General features: G+C 42.4%; 2 long non-coding RNA genes across 9 annotated transcripts in view; one reads left to right on the top strand and one right to left on the bottom strand.

The window, feature by feature from the left end:
• The window catches only part of LOC135445204 (uncharacterized), a 305,400-nt gene that overhangs the window by 249,634 nt on the left and 36,565 nt on the right, over positions 1-19,201 (bottom strand). The window lies entirely within an intron of this gene.
• On the top strand, positions 3,082-6,022 carry LOC135445213 (uncharacterized). 2 transcript variants are annotated; one of them, XR_010439486.1, is made up of 3 exons: positions 3,082-3,408; positions 3,657-3,920; positions 5,679-6,022. It is a non-coding gene; the product is annotated as an uncharacterized LOC135445213 (long non-coding RNA). The 2 variants fall into 2 exon arrangements; XR_010439487.1 differs by lacking the exon at positions 5,679-6,022 and adding an exon at positions 4,209-4,449.

Below are 19,201 nucleotides of genomic sequence, written 5' to 3'. Positions count from 1 at the left end.
CATATTTGGAAATGTCCACTTTTTATGCAGGATACATGTAAGGGAGTGAGGCTGATAGACAGAACCAGGAGGTACAGGATTCTGGATAAACAGAAGTTACCCAACACATTAATAATTATGGATTTCTATCAAAATACACAATAAAAGATTGAAAGCTCATCACAAGAAGTAACATTTTCACTTGTTGTTCACATCAGTAGCAAGCAAATCCATCTGCTTGATCAAATCTTTGTCCAAGTAGTGCACAGAGTACAGTTTGCTGCAAAAGTTGGAAGTATGTCTGAAAAGGTAAAAATACAGTCCTTTGACTACTCAAAGATTCTGGGTATTTATATATTTTTACAAAAATATCCTTCCCATTACCTTCCCTATTTTAGCCAAATTCCACTTTGAGTAGATACATTTTCCAGTCTGCAAGCCCTCTAGGTTTAATGAGATGCTTTCATTGGAACTGAGCTGGCAATTGAAACACAGGACTGTGGATGTGGCAGGGGCCTCTGCAGAGGGACTCAGCTCACTGCCCCATGGGATTCTGCTCTGCAGAGGCCTGAGTCACTGCTGGCCTACCAACCCCCCCTGTTGCCTTAATGCTGGCCATGCCAACCAGAATTTAAACATTTTCCTTTATAATCTGAAAATTAAATCTCACTATACACAGCCAAGCAAATTCTCTGCCTTCCTTTCTAAAACCCAGCACACAATGATGCTGACATTCCACTTCGACACACACACCCACATATTTCCAAATTTCAGTTTGAAGTGAAATAAAAACAAATTGAAAAGCCTTTTTTTTTTCCAATGTTATAAAACCACAGAATTGCTGAGGTAGGAAGGGACCTCTTGAGGTTATCTTGTCCAATAATCTCTGCTCAAGCAGGGCCACCCAGGGCTGGCTGCCAAGGAACTTATCCAGATGACTTTAGATTATGCCCAAGGATACACAGATAGAGACACAAGAACCTTCTGAGCAATCTGTGCCAGTGCTTGGTCACCCTCATGGTGAAAAGCTTTATTTCCTGTGGTTCCATGTACTGTCTGAAGCAGGGCACTTTTAATGGGAACTTCTATTGGCAACAAGATTCCTGCCCATGTATTGGTGAGCAGAACACTGCCATTTGTGGATGAAGATTAAGAGCTACTGATCAGTACTGCACTGCTACTCTTGCCCCTTGAGATTTAAAGAATAAAGCTGACTGTACTCATCAATATCCCCACACTGTGAAGGAATCATCTCCATAGATCTTTATAAATCCATGAAGAGAATTGAGCAAATCACAGGAAAGACTAAAGTCTGTAGCATGAAAGCAGAACTGGCTTATGCAACCAGCTTCATGTGTATTTTAGTACTATTTCTTTTAAGCATAGCAGCCAATAGATTAAGTCTGAACATGAAAGGTCATCTAACAAAAGTTGGAAAAAAATGCTATCTTCTAATGTTCATGTTTTTACATAGGGAAAAAAAAATTATTTTTCAAGATCAAGCTGCTTTCTCCAGCTTCTTGCCTGTGGTGGAGGAGCATAGCTATATTCACTTGAGTAAAATTCTCCAGATGGTAATAATGTAAAATAATCTGTGTTTTTAAGCTATAAAAACACAGATTATATACACACACACATTTTAATTCTAATACATATTAAGAAGATAGAAAACCATTAATTACAAAAAAAAATTAAAAAAAAAACAAACCACAAAACCAACCTACAAACAGTCAGAGGGTTGATAGAGTGCCTTTAATGGCCTTTAAATGTCTTCTAAGGCAACTTAGATATTCAAACAGCAATATCTGCTCCTGGTGCTTAGCATATACAACATCTACTCTGGACAGCCTCCATTATTTACATTTTGATTGTTTAAGGTCTTTGACTTTTTCCAACCTACATTGATTAGCTTGCAGGGAGAGGGACAGCACAGGCAACATGGCTTCCATTTGATGTGCCATTTTGCAAAACCCTTACAATAATCAATAAAAAACATGCCAGAAAAGGAGATGCTGCAATAAATGTTGTACTACATTGCAAAGAAAACCTAACTTTCTACAGCATAGATGCTGTATGTCATGTGAAAGTGCATGCAAAGATGCACGTATATTTATCTCTCTGGTGAAAAAAGATTTATCTCTAATGAGAGAAGGATACACTTGAAAGCACAAGTCATATTTCTCAGCCAAAACAATACTAGGGTACATCTTCAACAGTTTTCATGCTCTTATGTTGTTATTATTAAGCAACTGCCTATGACCTTATCACATACACCAAGAAAACAAGATGTTTTGTCAGCACATTTCTAATTTGATGGATCATGATTTTTATGTCCTAGCAAGGATTTGATCTTTGCATGTCCTTTTTTTATGGCTACTATTTAAGGCACTGAGCCATGCCAGTATCTCCCATGAACAATTTCTAGAATACAAAAAATAGTTTAAAAATGCAAGACAGGGTACCAGTCATTTTGGCAGTAACTGGGGAGTGTGACTGAAGAGTACGTGACCCATGATACCCATGATGACTGACCCATGACATCCACTTACAACAACTTCACTAGTGCTTGACTGTCAGTTCTCTTTTGGCACTCATGGTACTTCAGTGCCACGCCTGAAATTTAGCTGGTTCTGCCAGTGTGACATCTTCATACTCTGTTGTAAATATACAAAGAAGTGTAAAACACAGCTGTGGGGACTCATGCCCGTACTGGCCACCAATTGTTGGCATTGGTGCTTAGCACCAGTCAACAGTAGATAGAAACTGACTGTCATCACCAGTTCATTATCTTACTGTAAAACTTCCATACCTCCTCCCTGTGAGTTCCCATGGGTAGCTCCTCACAACACTGACTCCTTTCCTCTTCCTTCTGCACGACCAGCTGACTCCTTCCTGTCCCTTGCACAATTACCTAACCCTTCCTCCTCACAGAACAGCCAACAAACACCAACCCTCCTCTTGAGGGGCTAACCCACTCTTTTATAGCACACATCCTTATTGGCCATAGCTGTGGCCTGTTAAGGGCAGGGCTGTTCCTACTCTTTGGCAATCAGTACAACTGCAGCTCCTCAGGGGTGAGATTGCCTTCAGCACTGTCTCTATTCTCCTACAATCCATCCTCCCACAGACAGCCATCTTTAATTTCTGATTCCCCCTCTTCTCCAGTCCATCTCCTCACCATATGGAGGAAAGGAATTAACACACAGAGCTCTTGTGACCAGAAGTTACAGGTTTCTTACCAGGGTGAAGTGCGCCACACTGTCTTCCAAACATCTGTGGACAAGAAGGTACCGAAGTTTTACATAGTGCCTGCATACCTAAAGCAGCAAGAAACTTCTGATGACTGAGCAGGCAAAGCATTTAAGAAGCCACACAAGGGCAGAATTATCCTTCCCTCCTCAAACACTGGGGACTCTGGGATTTTCTGAGGTGGGCTTATGAATACTTCTTTTATTTTTGTAAGGTTTTTTAAGCCACTTAGGTTTATGGCTTACAGAACATCCTGACCAAGACTTCCAAATTCAGTTTTGAAAAGTCCCTGACACAGATCACCCACTAATTGAAGCCAGCAAGCAAAAACCAAGGAATGCCTGAGCAAGCCACAAGTAGTTTTTTCTTTGGTCTTTGCAAAGTTTCTCAAAGAACAGGGTCTCTGATTTTCTTCTTCTACTTTTCAGACTTAAAAATAGCATTTCCAATGAGCTGCCCTCAGAGGATGCAAACTGTGGTATCTGCCAGCCTCACTCACAGGGATTTGAGGGAAGTGCTGCTATAATTGCATCCTATCTGGATGTACTATGATGCTCTCTAGTCCTACTATGTCAGGAAGGAGAAAGAGGGAGCTGTTCCATGAGGAAGAGGAAGCTGCAAGCCAAGCATGGTGGCAAAGCTGGCAAAGGCAAGGTACCAGCAGCAAGAGCCATCTCATCTGACTGTGTGAGGTAAGATCCCAGAGCAGGCAAGTCCATAATCACAGAATCATATAATCCTTTGAGTTGGAATGGAACTTTGAAAAATCATCAAGTCCAACACACATGCAAACTGATCATGAATATTCCCATGGATGGAGAATCTCTGGGCAATCTCTTTCAGCGTTTTGTCACTCCCATTAAACAAAATGCCTTCCTTATATCTAACTTAAATCGACCATCCTTCATTTTAAAACTGTTACCCCCTATCCTATCAGCATGTGCCCATGTAAAACATTTCTCTCCCTCTTTTTTTATAAGTTTCCTTTAGGTACTGGAAGGCTGCTATAAGGTCCCCCTGTATCCTCCAGGCTGAACAGGAATAAATGTTAAGGTCTCAGGCCTGATGTCAAGAACTCAGTCCCCAAGTCAGGGCCAGGATCTCGTGTGTGAACAGGCACAAGTGACAGGCAGCAAGACCCACTGCAGAGTGTCCCCAGCAGCAACCAATCCCATTCCCAAGCATCTGTTGGAACCTCTGCCATGGGAAGCCTTCTTCCAGCTTCTGGATAAAAAAAGTCGCAATGCAAAAAAGGCTTTTCAAGTATCTCTGTCTGACCAGAGAGCTGGCCTGGAGTGCAGAGGGCCAGACTCCTGGGAGGAGTCTGGAATCATGTTCCAGGCTCTGCCACTGCTACTCCAGAGGCAAGGGGGGCTTTCCCTGCTGAATGCATTGCTCCATGCATTGCAGTTGCTTCTGTGGAAAATGCCTTACAGGCTAGATGAGTGACATGACTTCCTTGCTTAAGTCTCTCCTCTCTGATGTGGCCCTTTGTTTACTCTTTAAAAAAGCTATTGAGTGAATTTCAATTTAGATTATTTGAAATAACAAGATTTTAAAAGCAGGTCAGGTAGAGGAAATCACTGTTGGAAGGCCATAGCTGAGCCACCAATTTCATCCTCAATATGGATTTATATCCCATCCACTCAAAATTCTTATTAAAAAAAAAGCTTCAACCCACAAGATCTGACATCAGGTCAACAGTATAACGTCTTCTTAAGTATCACATTGATGGCACAAGTGTGTTTTCGGTGACATTTTAACCAATGAAAAATTCCCCTGTTCAAGTGCTGCAATGATTCAAAACCTAACTGAAAGTTGCACAAATAGCTCAGCACTTCTCATCACTTATAATAGTACTCTATGAGTCAAGGGCAGGTAATTTAAAGACAAAATACGTGCATCAAAGCTACCTGAAGGAACTGGTACAGGCAATAATGACCTCAAAATGACTACTCACAGGATTAAATACTGTATACAGGAGCCAGCAATTTTAACCTCATTAACTGCACAGTAACCTCAGTTCACTAACTCAATTACTTAAATGATTTGCACAATCACTGTTCCTTAATTACTAGCACAATTTTATTATTAAAGGTGTAAAACTGTGGAGACATCATTAAAAAATAAAGTTGATAGAGAATATTTACTAGGTTCTCCTCCAGTGCTTTAAATTCATTCTGCCTGAAAATGGAGCTGGGAAGAATACTGACTGTTAAGGCTATTGTTCTTCCAAAGTTGTCTGTTGCTTTGGAAGAATCTGAGATGCAATCTGTGAAAATTGAGAGGGATTTAACAAACTCTGGATCTGATATAGGGAGGTCAGCTTCATGATGGTTTTTCTGTTGGCAGTCTTGCATACAAATTTAAGAGGGATGAGAATGGGCTCTGGATCAGTTTTTCACTTTGATTGATGTGTATGTTATGGTGGTGGTGTTTGATCATTTCAGAAAGCAGTAGAAAAGTTTGTAGACAAGTAAGTGAACTGTCTTGAACTTGACAAAGAAAAAATCAGAGCAGAGAAAATATTACCCTGGAAAGAAGAAGACAAGACAGCAATAGAGACACCTGCAAGTTGTCAGGGTAAGGATCACTATTGAGCTACCATCTCAGTAACATTGTGCAAGGAAAAACAAAGGGATAGAGGAAAAAGCTCCATGACATCTCTTGAAAACTAGCAGGGAATGAAGGGGAGAGAGAAGGAAAAAGGATTTTTCTGAGGGGTGCACTGAAGAAGCAATTAATCACAGAGTGAAGAAGAGAAGCAGTACCACAGTCACAGCTGAAAGCAGAGGAGTCCAGCAGATCCTTTCTTTTCTCACAGTGCTGAAGGAAACCTCCCTGTCGTGTAATTGGAAGTCAGATGCCAGTTTTGAGCCTAGGTGCATAAGGAGGCCTTGGGAATGTTTTTAATAGAATAGACTGTGACACAAAACTTGCTTCAGTTTTAGTGCAAAACCAAAGTTTGCATGAATTGGTTCATTATAATACTTTCATATGTTGTTTTTTCCCCTGCTTTCTACAGCTGTATGAAAGTAAGAAAATAGTCCCCATTAGAGCTATTCATTCCACAACAATACATACAGTACAACAACAGGCCACAAAATAATGAACTTGTAAAATCTATGGAGGGGAGAAGTCCATTTTTTTAACGTACTGAGAAACAGACTACAGAAGCATTTAACCAGTTATCTGCATACTCTGCCCTTTTCTCAGCATATCTGGAAGCACAAGCTCTCTTCCCTGACACCTCAGAAGAGGAGCTGCCAAGCATGGCTCTGCCTCCACTGCCGCAGCTACACCCACTCCTGTCCTATGTGGCAGCAGTCTCCTTCTCTTCCTGGGAATGTGACTGAATGTCCACCACTCCTAGAATGGAGAACACAGAAACATTGCTGCCAGTGACTAACCCAGCCTCCAGCACCCTGAAATCTGGAGGGAGCACAGTCAATTCCTCCATAAGGTATAGCTAAAGGTATAAGGTATAATTCCTCCATAAGGTATATCCACCTTTGTTGATTGCCATGCTTGTGGGGTCTCTTCCTAACACAATGCACTTAAGAAACTGTCATTGTTGTTTCACACCAGATATTGTGCACATGTGCAATTTTTATGAACTACCTTCCTTTCTAGAGATTAAAGTTGTCTGCCTCTTGTGTCTTTCTCTCTTGAATTTGGGGTCCTTAGTGATGTTCCCATACAGGACCTCTCTTTATCTCCCTGTAAGTGCCAGTCTGGATTGATTTCCTTTCCTCAGCAAATTCCAGTCACTCCCTCCAGAACTATTTCCAAATCTTCCTGTGATCTCTCTCTGGCTGTTGGCTGCAGTCCAGGTCCTTCTGGAACCTGACATCACACTAAGGTCACTTTCTTAATGTAGGTTTGTGAATAAGTTGTGGCAAAAGGGGAAATCATTTTACTTTCTGCTTTCCTCCTTTACTTAACAACATACTGTATATATATATATATATATATATATATATATATTTCTGTCTCTATACCAGCTCCTGACATGTTTTAGTGCTCTTTCACATTTAGCAGTAATATAAAATAGCAGCAGCTCAGTTCAGTGCTTTAGCCATATGTCTATTCCTTCCAGTGCCTGATCCAGCTATTCTGAATTTAAATTGTGGATCTCCACATTGTGCCCCTGCCTGCCTTTAGCCCATAGGCTTCTCAGTGCCTGCTGTGTTTGTACAGCCCTGACCAAAGGCCCACCTTCACCCACTGCAACTGTTCTGAGACCCACAGTAATGTCTGCAATAAAATGTGGGTTTTTTCCTGTGGCACACAGTGTGTGTCAGGCTTAGAAATGTTTGTTATACAATCCTAGGAGAGAAATTTAATGTGTCTAGCTACCCTTAAGTTTTTCAGGGTCGGTTTCCAAATCCAGAGAGGCATACACCCAAGACAGCCATTCAAACAGACGCAACAACCACTGCTCCAAATTTTGGCTTCACTTCATCTCATTACAAAAAGCAGCTCATGTCCTGCTGTGGAGGAGGTGCAGGATTATGCAGGAGGTCAGACTCCATCATTCTGCTGATCACTTCTGTCCTTTACTGGCTAAAAATAAGTTTTCAAAGCCCTTCTTAAGTCTAATAGAGGGTTCATAAGAAATCCTTGAAGTGAGATCCATTTCTGGATCCATGCAAACAGCTGAATGGATCCATTCACAAGCAAAGGCTCCAATCCAGCAGAGAGATCCATTCTTATTCCCTTTACTAACAGTTTTCAAAATCCTAAATGTTGATGCTTCATTCTGCACTTTCTGCAATTTCTTTTAAGTGACTTTCACAAAGGACAGTTGGCTAATATTCAGTACTCAGCTTTGTACAGGAGCTGGTGGTCACAAAAAGTGCAAAGCAACATTCCAGCAAATTTCTTTGTCCTCCTGCACTTCAGTTGGGGGCTTTGCTGTTGCTTGTGAACATTTGATTTGCAGCAGCAGCACAGGTTACCACCAACTTCTTCTTATATCCTATCCTCAAACTAATAATTCATTGTACCATAGGAAGACAGTATAAGAAGATTGAAATAACTTTTGGGAAATAACTAATTCCTGAAATTATAGAGGTTGGATCAACTTTTCTTTCTTTTTCCTAACCAAAGATCACAAATTACTATTTTCACATTATTTTTATAGCAGCTGCTGAATATGCTTATGGAAATTTCCACTTAAAAGAATAGCCATGATTTTTGAAGACTTGCCCTATATTAAAATGTTTGGGCTTAGAATTATCTGGTATCTTAGAAATACAATATTACATAAAATTCTTAGATTTTAATAAAATTTCTGGATATGGATCAGTTAATAAACTTTGTTTCACCAACCACCTAACAGATACCCAGCTATGACTGCTTAATGAATGTTTCCCTGAAATGAAATCTGGAACATTTCGAGCTACCAGACTGATGGAAAAAAATAATTCTCTGTAAGAAAAACCCTATTGCAGATCCAGTTCTACATAGCTGAAGCTCACTTTATTTCAATTGGTAGCATTTTCACCTTTAAAAATCTTCTCACATAGCATTGTGGCAGTCTTTTATGTTCAGTGATTATTTACTGAAAAATATACTAAAATAGGGTGCTGGGAGTGCCAGGCCAACTGTTCCCACACAGTCCAGCTTCCACAAGTCCTGTATCCCTTGTGGACCTATAGGTTCTGCAGAGAAAGGCAGGCACAGAGCCTTTCCCAGGGGCAGGCTTGAAATGCTTGAACATTACACTAGGACTAAAAGCTTGCACACTTTGAAGGGGTGTTACACAAATGCAAGTGGGCCAACTGCAAAAGTTCAACCCTATCCCTGCACTGGAGCACAAAGAGCAGAGCTGCACCTGGTGATGGGAGCTGCACCTGGTGATGGGATCTACACCTGGTGATGGGAGCTGCACCTGCAGTGGGAGCTGCACCTGGTGATGGGAGCTGCACCTGCGATGGGAGCTGCACCTGGTGATGGGAGCTGCACCTGCGATGGGAGCTGCACCTGGTGATGGGAGCTGTACCTGCAATGGGAGCTGCACCTGCGATGGGAGCTGCACCTGGTGATGGGAGCTGTACCTGCAATGGGAGCTGTACCTGCAATGGGAGCTGCACCTGTGATGGGAGCTGCACCTGGTGATGGGATCTACACCTGGTGATGGGAGCTGTTCCTGCAATGGGAGCTGTACCTGCAATGGGAGCTGCACCTGTGATGGGAGCTGCACCTGGTGATGGGAGCTGTACCTGCAATGGGAGCTGTACCTGCAATGGGAGCTGCACCTGTGATGGGATCTACACCTGGTGATGGGAGCTGTTCCTGCAATGGGAGCTGTACCTGCAATGGGAGCTGCACCTGGTGATGGGAGCCATGCCAGCTGCCTCCTGCTGGCCTCAGCTACAGGTTTCAGGCACATGAGGCCACCAGCCAGGTATCACCTATGCACTGTCTGGAAAGTGTGCAACATGTCCTGGAGAAGAATGTGACAGCTTGGGCTGCCACATTTTCATCTTTCTTTTTATGAGAAGGGAGGACTGGAGACTGGGAACAAGCCCCAGTGCTTGAGCTTACATTACCAAACTGACACAGGGAGATGCCAGCCAGCCCTAGCAGGAATCCAAACTGGACAAGTACAGGCTTGCTTTGTAGTCCTGTTGTACAACCCTGAGCTCAAGGCAATAAATCAGCTTCCTTGTTCCCATCTTAACACTTTTATAGCCCCCGCTACAGACACTGCCTCATAATATTATCACAAAAATAATATTTGTGATGATGATGGAGTTGAATCAGCAGTGAGTGCAACTTAGGCACTGGGCTGATGATGAACAGTGCATCACTGACTGTGGAGAGGCAGCCACAGCCACAGTAATGAAACATTTGGGACTGTGGTTCCTGTGATAAACAATATGCCACTTCCTTGCTGCTTCCACCAAAGCATAAGAGACTACCGATCAACTGCATGTAGGTGACAAAGCAGCTGCCAAATTGCTAATTTATTGGGGTTTGTCAAGCAAATAGCAGCAGTGGCTGTGGAAGAACTATTAGAGATTGTGAATATGGATTTTGCTTCATAATTGTCAGGATATTGTAATACATTGGTAATGAGACAGTTTTAGGCAGCTCCACCATTTTTTCCAAAATCATTAATTAGAACAGTTCAGCTAAGCCAGTGGTGTACCTTTCTCTTCAGTTCATGAACTGACTTTTGACAGAAAAACACACAGACAGAAAAAGGGGAAGAAAACACACAAAGGTGGAGCTAAGACATTGTAGCTAGAGACTGGCTTTACTTTTATGGCATAAGCGAAAAGATATCAAAACCGACCTTTTCACTAGACAAATACCTTTCAATCTTGTCAGCTCAACATGAGCGTGGCTATTTCAGCTGCTAGACTGAACTACCAAATGTCAGAAACACCAACTGGTGTTTGTGAATCCTCTCTGGTATTGACACAAGGGCTGCAGTGTCATTTTTGCAAAAGTAACAAAACAAAACAGAGCTTACTATCCCTGCTGAGGAAGGAAGGCAGCACAGGAGAACATCTACTCCCAGGACAGAGATTTCACAACCTCTGGGCAACCTCTGTCAGTGTTTGATCAGCCTTTGAGAAAAGGTTTAAGTGGAACTTTCTGTGTTTCAAATTGTGACAATTACCTCTTGTCCTGTCACTGGGCACTAGAGTCTGGCTCTGTCATCTTTACTTTGCTCATCCCAACCCAAGCAGGTATTTATGCCAGTGGGTAAGTGCGGCAATGTCCCTCACTCGGGGTCACCAAATGTGGCGGTGTTCTCAGGGGTCCCAGGATGAGGGAAGAGATGAGAATCTTGACTCCATGTTTCAAAAGGTTTATTTATTATTTCATTATATATGTTATATTAAAAGAAAATGATATATTAAAATTATACTAAAAGAATAGAAGAAAGGATTTCATCAGAAGGCTAGCAAGGAATAGAAAGGAATGATAATAAAATCTTGTGACTGCTCACAGCCTCGACACAGGTGGCTGTCATTGGTCATCAAGTAAAAACAATTTCACATTCTAGGTAAACAATTCCCTAAACCACATTCCAAAACAGCAAAACATGGAGAAGCTGAAGCTTCTCAGCTTCTCAGGAGGAAAAATCCTAATGAAAGGATTTTTCATAAAATATGTCTGTGACAGGTAAGATCCCCTGACTCTTCTCCACAGCTGAGTCCCAGCTCTCTCAGGCCCACCTAATCTGACAAATGCTCCAGTCCTTTGATCGTCTTTATGACTTTCAGTGGACTTGCTGCAGTACATTCATGTCTCTCTTGTGCTGGGCAGCCCAGCCCTGAAGCCAGATCTCAGATGTGTCTCACGAGTGCTGAGTGGATGGGGAGGATAACCACCCTCAGTTCGGGGGACACCCTGCCTGCTGCAGTACATGCCCACAGCCAATCTGGTCCCAGGTGCCAAAAGACAATATAAAACTTGCCATAGAATCATAGAAACATTTAGATTAGAAATGACCTGGAAGATGACTGAGTCCAAGTGTTAATTTTGCAGTGCCAAGTCTACCACAAAACCTTGTCCCCAAGTGTCACATCTACACATTTGTACATAGCTCCAGGGATGGTGACTCCACCACATCCCCGGGAACTTTATTCCAATGTTTGACAACCTCTTCTGTGAAGAAATTTTTCCTAATGTCAAATCTAAACTTCCCCTGGTGCAACTTAAAGTCATTTTCACTTATCTTCTGTTTGTTCCTCTGCACAGTGTGCAGGAAAGATGTTTTTCTTCCCTAATGTCCAACTTGTAGAAGTTACAAACTACTCAGTCAACCAGCTAAAAATGTGAAGGCAACATCAGAAAGCTGGTTGGGAGGGAACTTTTTCAAATATTCTGGGACATTATGCTGAGGGATTTCTTTTTCTCCTATACCTAATCTACCTAATTTTTTACCATTTTCAGATAACACTACAAAACTTCTACATAGGAAACCTGTTCAAATATTCAGTTGGAAGCCATGTGGAAGTCATTCTCTAGCACTTCTCATTGTGCAGAGACTATAGCTGTCAAATGTTGACACTTTTTTTGGTCTAAGAGACAATAAATTTATAGAACAATCTCAGAAGTCTATGTAGCTTATCTTCACAAGACTTTTTAGTTCAGCTTTTCTATTGAAACACTTCAAGCACTTCAAACAAGTATCACATGCCTTTCTGATGCCTGCTACAGAAATGATAATAGAAGACCTATTGTAGAAGAAGCATAACTAAACACACAAGGAAGACATGATTCATTGGGACTGGGACAATTCAGTGTCTTCTGTAGACAAGTATTTACTTCTTCCTGATTCACAATCACCTGAGGTATTTCTCTAAGCAACAGCAAAGTGTCAAAGGCAAGAAGAATTTTAACAGTTCAGCATGTGAATAACAGACTGATGCTGAGATATAGCCAGCTGAAGCTGTCATAAGGACGATGAGATAGACAGGTTTGCTCAGGGATTGAACACTGTAAGCAACTCAGTAGTGCTGGCTGCAGATGTGCCCTGTGCAAATACACTGGGAGACAGACAATGAAAGCCCATAAAAATGGATATAAGATGAGAGAAACTTTTAAGGAAGTACTGCATCTTGGAAAGGGTTGTGGAATTATGGTCAAAATGAGACTCCTACTCTATTCAGAGAAATGGAATTTTGTAGGTGTTTGAAATAACAGATTTGTAGTGGGGAAAAAATGCATCTGTATCAATTCCTTTTTTGAATGAAAAAGAATCTTGTAAGAAGCTGCCTAATAATTAAATCATCAGGTCAAAGGTACATCTAACTGGACAGGAGAGAAATTGAGATGCTATTCTTGCTGAGCCAAGGTGGAAAGAAGATATTCATTGACCTTAATCAAAAAGTTAACTGAGAACATTTAAACAAACCTGGCAGAAGAGCTAGAGGCTTTACTGCAGGAATCTGGGAAGTCCGAGAATGTCTCCAAAGGGCTCAACAACCAAAGCTGCAATTTTTGCTGGGGAAAAGCATCCAAAGAAAGGCTGAAACCTGGCTTTTGAATTGATTTTTGCAATTTTCAAGAGGTTTCATCATATGTTTGTTATTTATAAGAAAGGAGTCAACACATTTCTGGACTAAAATCTCTGTAACTATAAAAAGCCAAGACAAATCATTTCTAAATATGCATTTTAAGTATCAAGAAGATACTTGATAGTGGGTACTCCCACAAGAAAGGAGTTCAACTATTGATTTACACCACAATTTTTTTTTTCTGGGCAAAAGGACAAAATCCTTGCTATTTTGCACCAAATGACCCTCAGAGGATATGAACTAGTTTCTTTTTTTTTTTTTTTTTGGAAGCCTCTCAGTGCCTCATATTTCATGGGTGATGGATACCTGTCTGTGTTTCACAGGAAGAGATGTCATGCAGGGGGGCACCTTTCACACAAGAATCACAGAATAGCTGTTTGGGATGATGGTTTACGGTGCACCTGCAGCACATATGAAATCCCTTCAGAACCAAAGATGAATTTTATAAAACAGATAAAACCAGAACTGAATTCTGGAACAATCAGGCAGTAGTTCCATGTGATTGTGGAAGAGTCATAAATCAGGCAAAGATCTGCCCAGCAGAGCAGTCCACGTGCCAGCAGAGTTATCTGAAACATTCAAGTCTCTGGCAGCAATTTTAACTACAGAATCCACTGTAATTAACTCATTAGCAGTTGTTTCAAGCACTGTAAGCCTCTGAGGCTCCAGAAAACCAGATATTTCAGAGGCTGTAAATTTTGCTAGAATGTGGCAGCTGTATGCACAAGGCTTTCCTCAGTAAACAGAAGTGAGTTCAACCATCTTCCACTTCTTGAGAAAATGTAACCTTTGTGGCAACCCTTCCTGGCAGAGCTCATCCTGTGGTGCTTTTCCATGGCTACTCAGGCTACACAGCAAGGCTAACAATAAACACAAATCATTTTATGCTTAACAGTCAGGTCTTTCTTTACTTTTGGGGCTGAAACAAAACCTGCTACAGCTCCATTAGGGACTGCAGCAGCTGGCAGTACTGACTTTGTGCAGCAAAGAACAATAGATGTATAACACACAAAGGTCACTTCTGTGACGGAGTGGGACCTGCTCTAACAAGTTATGAATATGTAACAGAAAATGGAGTTTGACAGGTGTTTTCTGTTCTCCAGGCTGAAGTCCACAATGTGGAAAACTCTTCCCTTTACTGGGTCTTGCAAAAGATACTGAAACCCACCACAGCATCACATAAAGCCCCATTTCAGTCAGTGCTGCTCCCTGACCAGGAGTGCATGACCCAAAGACTTCCCTTGCAAAGCATCCCAGGCAGGAGCACCTTATCCAAGTCCTCATTGCACAGCTTCAGGCACTGAGTCAGCACAGGCCACCAGGGGCCAACCATGCAGCCACCAACTGCACCCTCCCTTAGGTCTCACCCAGATTCTCTGTACATGCCATCACAAGCCCAGAATGCTGGCTAGACAGCAGTAATCCCAGTGTGCAGGTAACACCAGAGGGTCTTTCCAACCTGGGCAGCCCTCAACATCCCCTGTCCCTTTTCATCAGGGAATCAGCCTTCCAATAAAAACATATTGCAGGAAAAGAGGGAGAAAACCACTCCACACCAGGACAGCTTTGCTTTCCACACTTATCCATTCATAATCCATTCTTGCCAGTATGCCCCAAGCACAAACCCTGCAACTCTTGGCCTTCACTAGGCTGGACTCCTAGGAGCTCCCTGTTCCATGGGGGGCTGTTCTGCTCCAAGTCCTTCTGGCATATGTGTGTTTTACCACCATCCCTGTCAACTCTGCTTCTACCAGTTATGCCACAATCCTCCCCATGGAGAAGCAGGGAGTCACAGAGACACTGTGCCATGTTTTCCTGTGGGATTGGCTCTGACATGCACAACAAAGCTAGAAAAGCTGAGCCTGCCCTTGGTTCATATGCCCAGTACAATCCTTTATATTGTAAGGCAGAGGATCTGGACAGACTTGTTGATTTGAGAATAACAACACATGTTTCAGCACTTAAGTTGTTTCTTGTATCAGATGCTCAATGCAGAATTGTCTGAATTTTATTTTTAAATATTGAGGGGAAATTTTCATGAATTATCATTAGTTTGTAGCTGAGTCATAGTTTCTAGAGTTTCATCACAGTTCAGTAGTATTAATCATTTTCTAATGAAAGCTAGAATTTGGAGACACTGACAACATACCAGAACTGCAGAAAAACACAGATCCAGATAATTCTGAAAAACTTCAGTGAAGGTCACAAGAATTTGCAGTCCAGTCAATGCCTGCTCAAGTCTGGGTACAGCTAAAAACCAGCACCCTGCTCCTCTGTTACTTTTACATCTGGACCCTGCTGACACTAAAAGAGAACTGGGGGAGGAAAGGACAGCTCCATTATGGAGGCTGGAAGGAACAGGACAGCCCAGTCAGGACACACCTGGGGTGCTGGTCCGACTTTGTTTAGCTCTGTCTGCAGCCAAACTCCAGCTTGCAGTAGGGATTATACAGCTCCAAAAATACGGTTCTTCAAACGCCATGAGGAGATGTAAGATCTGTTGGGCCAAACATGTCCCAGACAGCGTCCAGGGCAGGTGTCAGCTCAGCCACAGACCAAACTCACTTAGAAGAGACACCAAATCTCCCCAGATCTGCTGGCAGAGCAGGAGCTCAGTGTTGGTGGGCTTGAGCCCTTCAGGATAACCTTCCACCCCCCTGTGCCACCTAGCTGGCACTGAGGGACAGTTTGTGTCAGGGCAGACAGGACAGATGACCCCAGAATAAAGTAAAAAGCAGCAAGACAAGACAAGACAGGACCTCACTTCAGCTCCATCAGTGTGCCATACAGCCCCTGAAGTAGTGATCTCAAACCTCTGGTGTAGCTGATAGCTGAGGTAGCTGTCCTTACATCTTTAGCTAATTTTCATATGCAAACAGGGCCGCATCTTGCACATTATTTGATGAATAACCTTTACTACTGCTACTGATGTCCTCTTCAGCACAGATAGGCTGTGCACTTGCCACAATCAACTGTTACAAACCAAGTCTTTCTCGGTCTGCTGCATTCCAGTTTTGGAGGAGGAAAAGACTAAATTTGAAGCTTAATTATTTAAAATAAATTAGTTTCCCTGCTTAAGAGTTAAAGATGTGATTTAACAAGTTGGGGACTGACATTTAAAAGTTTAGTGGTGAGTCAGACTGTGCCAAAAGGGTGCAATTGAGAACAGAGTGGAAAGTGAATGTAAACTCTCTGGAGCTTTAATCTTGATTGCAATATTACTGACAAAACTCAGCCCAGAACTGACCCAGATTCATCTTGCCTAGCTTTATAAACATAGATGTGACACCCCATTTAGAAACTGTTGTCCTACACACCATCTGTAGTTTATGGAGAAAAATCAAGACCTCTGGGGAAATCAGCCTGATCTGAAATCCAGATTTTAACAGCCTGTTAGCCATATTCCCTTCCCTAAAAGAAGTCTCCTGATTGCATCACCCCTTGCATCTGTGAGCTGTAGGAGTCAGGCTGTTCATAAAAATCTGCTTCAGACACCAGAACATCTAGAACTTACCCTCTCTACCCAACTTTCCTAGCTTGCGGTCTCGCTTGCTCTGTCACTCTCCAGGAATGAGGATTCCCGTGGCTCAGGGCACACCCCAGCAGGTGCCACTCTGCACACACAGCAGGTATTGCTCACATCCACGCTGGTGCGTTAAAGCACAGAGCTTACACAGCCACGGAACACATCCCCAGCTGATTCTGAGCACCCACAGGACTCCAGAAGAAGCCTCATGAGCCTTGTTCAACAGCTGCCAGTTTCTGGTGGCCCCCATGGCCACCAGGGACACTGCTCTGCTGACCAACAGGAACCACACTCCTCTGCCAAAAGGCTGCCCCAGCCTACACTGGTCTTTGGGGTTATCCTGCCTCAGCTGTTGGTCTCCTTGGCCACACTGCCAGGATGCTTCTGAACAGCAGCCCTGCCCTCCAGCCTATCAGCCTGGTGTCATACAGGGAGGACACTGCTTCCCTTTACCATCCTCCAATACATTCTTCCAGGCATTTCAAAGGTAAAAACATCCCAGCTCTGTTTTCTTTTGCCTCTTTCTGAATCCCCCCACACAAGGGGGATCATTACAAAGTGAAATAAGAACCTGTGTGTGACAGAGTCAGATTACATGAGACTGCACTAACAAAGCTCAGGAAAAGAAATTGAATGGGAAAACTTTCCCTATTCTTGTATTTTAAGTGCATACAGACAATGTAAGATTTCTATTTGCCTTAAAGGTACATAAATTTTTACTGGCTTTATTTTCTGGAAACAAAGCATAATGTTCAGTATCACAGCACAGTGATAGGGGTCTGTAAGTTGTATAGTCACTGGCTAGATCAATAAAATCAAAATGCAGTTTCAAATTGACCAAATATAAAATAACTTCTCTGAAGGCAAAGAACCAGAACAGTCTACAAGGTTGATGGACCATTGAAGAAAAAGATTCAAGAGTTCTTTCAGTAAAGTTATTCAATATGTCAAGGTGTAATAAACTGGTATTTAAAAATACACATTGTACTATTCTTAGCCTGGAAATAAAGAGACCACACCACTACTATAACTAACTAAATAAATACATTCACTGTACTATCAAAACACTGTGATCATTTTGCATTTTCTTCAATAAGAAAAAAATGTCATTTCCTGCAGTGAACTCAAGGTGAAGAGGGATTAAAGTGATAACATTCAAAAAAAGTGAATTTGTTCATATAATCTAAAACAGGTGGAGAATAATGACACAGAAGAAAATATCAAGATGATAATGCAAGCTATGGAAGATTTTAAGATGGCCTTTCATGCTGAAAATCAATGCTAAAATGGCACTTTCCAGTTCCATGTATCCGTGTTCTCCCTATTTTTTCTCCAAGATTCTCCACATTTGTAAGTGGTTACTGTTTTAAAGTGATCAGACTTGCCAATCATTTTCTAATTGGGATACTGCCCAGTTTCAGAATTCCAACAGGAAGTTAAGATTCTGCAATCACAGTTTGTATTTAGAGATACGAAAACATAAATTGTCCCTATCCTATAAACTAGCTCCTCAGTTAGGGAAAACTGAGACCCTAAGAAGATCTTTTTGTTTCTGGTTTTTCCCCCCCAAAAAATGATGGGCTAGTCTGTTAAACACACCCACATTACAGATGGAAAATCTAATTCCAGGGGTTTCATTGGTACTGATCACAGCAGGGATTAGAACACAGGTGTCCCAGGGCAGTGTCCTAAGTGGAATCATACAGTGCTATTAGAAGCATTTTACAAATGGTCCATGAGCTGGGAACAGCCAGAGCACATCCACATATTGCACAGATGCCTTGGGAGTTCCTGGGATGAGAAGCACAGCAGGGCTGGAACAGGACTCTGGGGTCAGGCTCCAGACCTTGAGGATTGAACTCCATAGGAAGAGATTACTTTCCTTAGAGTGAAGAGAAGAAGGTCAGAAGGATGCTGGTTGGAAGACACCTCCAGTGGTCACCCAGAGCAGCCTCCTGCCCAAAGCAGGAGACACAGCTCAGCTCTGCCACAGCTTTGTCTTGCTCAGTCTTGAATACTCTGACAGGCAAAGAGGGCACCACCCAGCCAGAGATAAGGCTTTTCCTCACATCTAATCTGAGCCCTGCAAGCTTCAGTGCAGCCACTTATTCCTTGCCATATGTTCTGACTCCACCAGGGAGACTTTGGCCCTGTCATCTCTATCCCTGTTCTTTAAACAGCTGTACACTGCTCTGTGCTACACCTGCCCTTCCAGTCCTTCACCGATTCCCTCAGTCTCTCAGTGCAATCCCTGCTGACCCACTGAACCCTCTTCTGTATGTAAAGGGGCTGCTACTGCTCCTCTGGGGGATATTCAAACAAACCAAGAAACACTGCATTAGGTCACTTCAATGTTTTTCTCCTTTTCCTTGTCTTCCCTGAACTTCTTTTGCAAAACAAG

This window comes from Zonotrichia leucophrys, chromosome 1 (genome assembly GCF_028769735.1).
Source record: "Zonotrichia leucophrys gambelii isolate GWCS_2022_RI chromosome 1, RI_Zleu_2.0, whole genome shotgun sequence".
In the NCBI taxonomy this organism is placed as follows: Eukaryota; Metazoa; Chordata; class Aves; order Passeriformes; family Passerellidae; genus Zonotrichia; species Zonotrichia leucophrys.
Note: the sequence above shows the minus strand (reverse complement) of the source record. Positions and strands in the feature narration are given on the sequence as shown.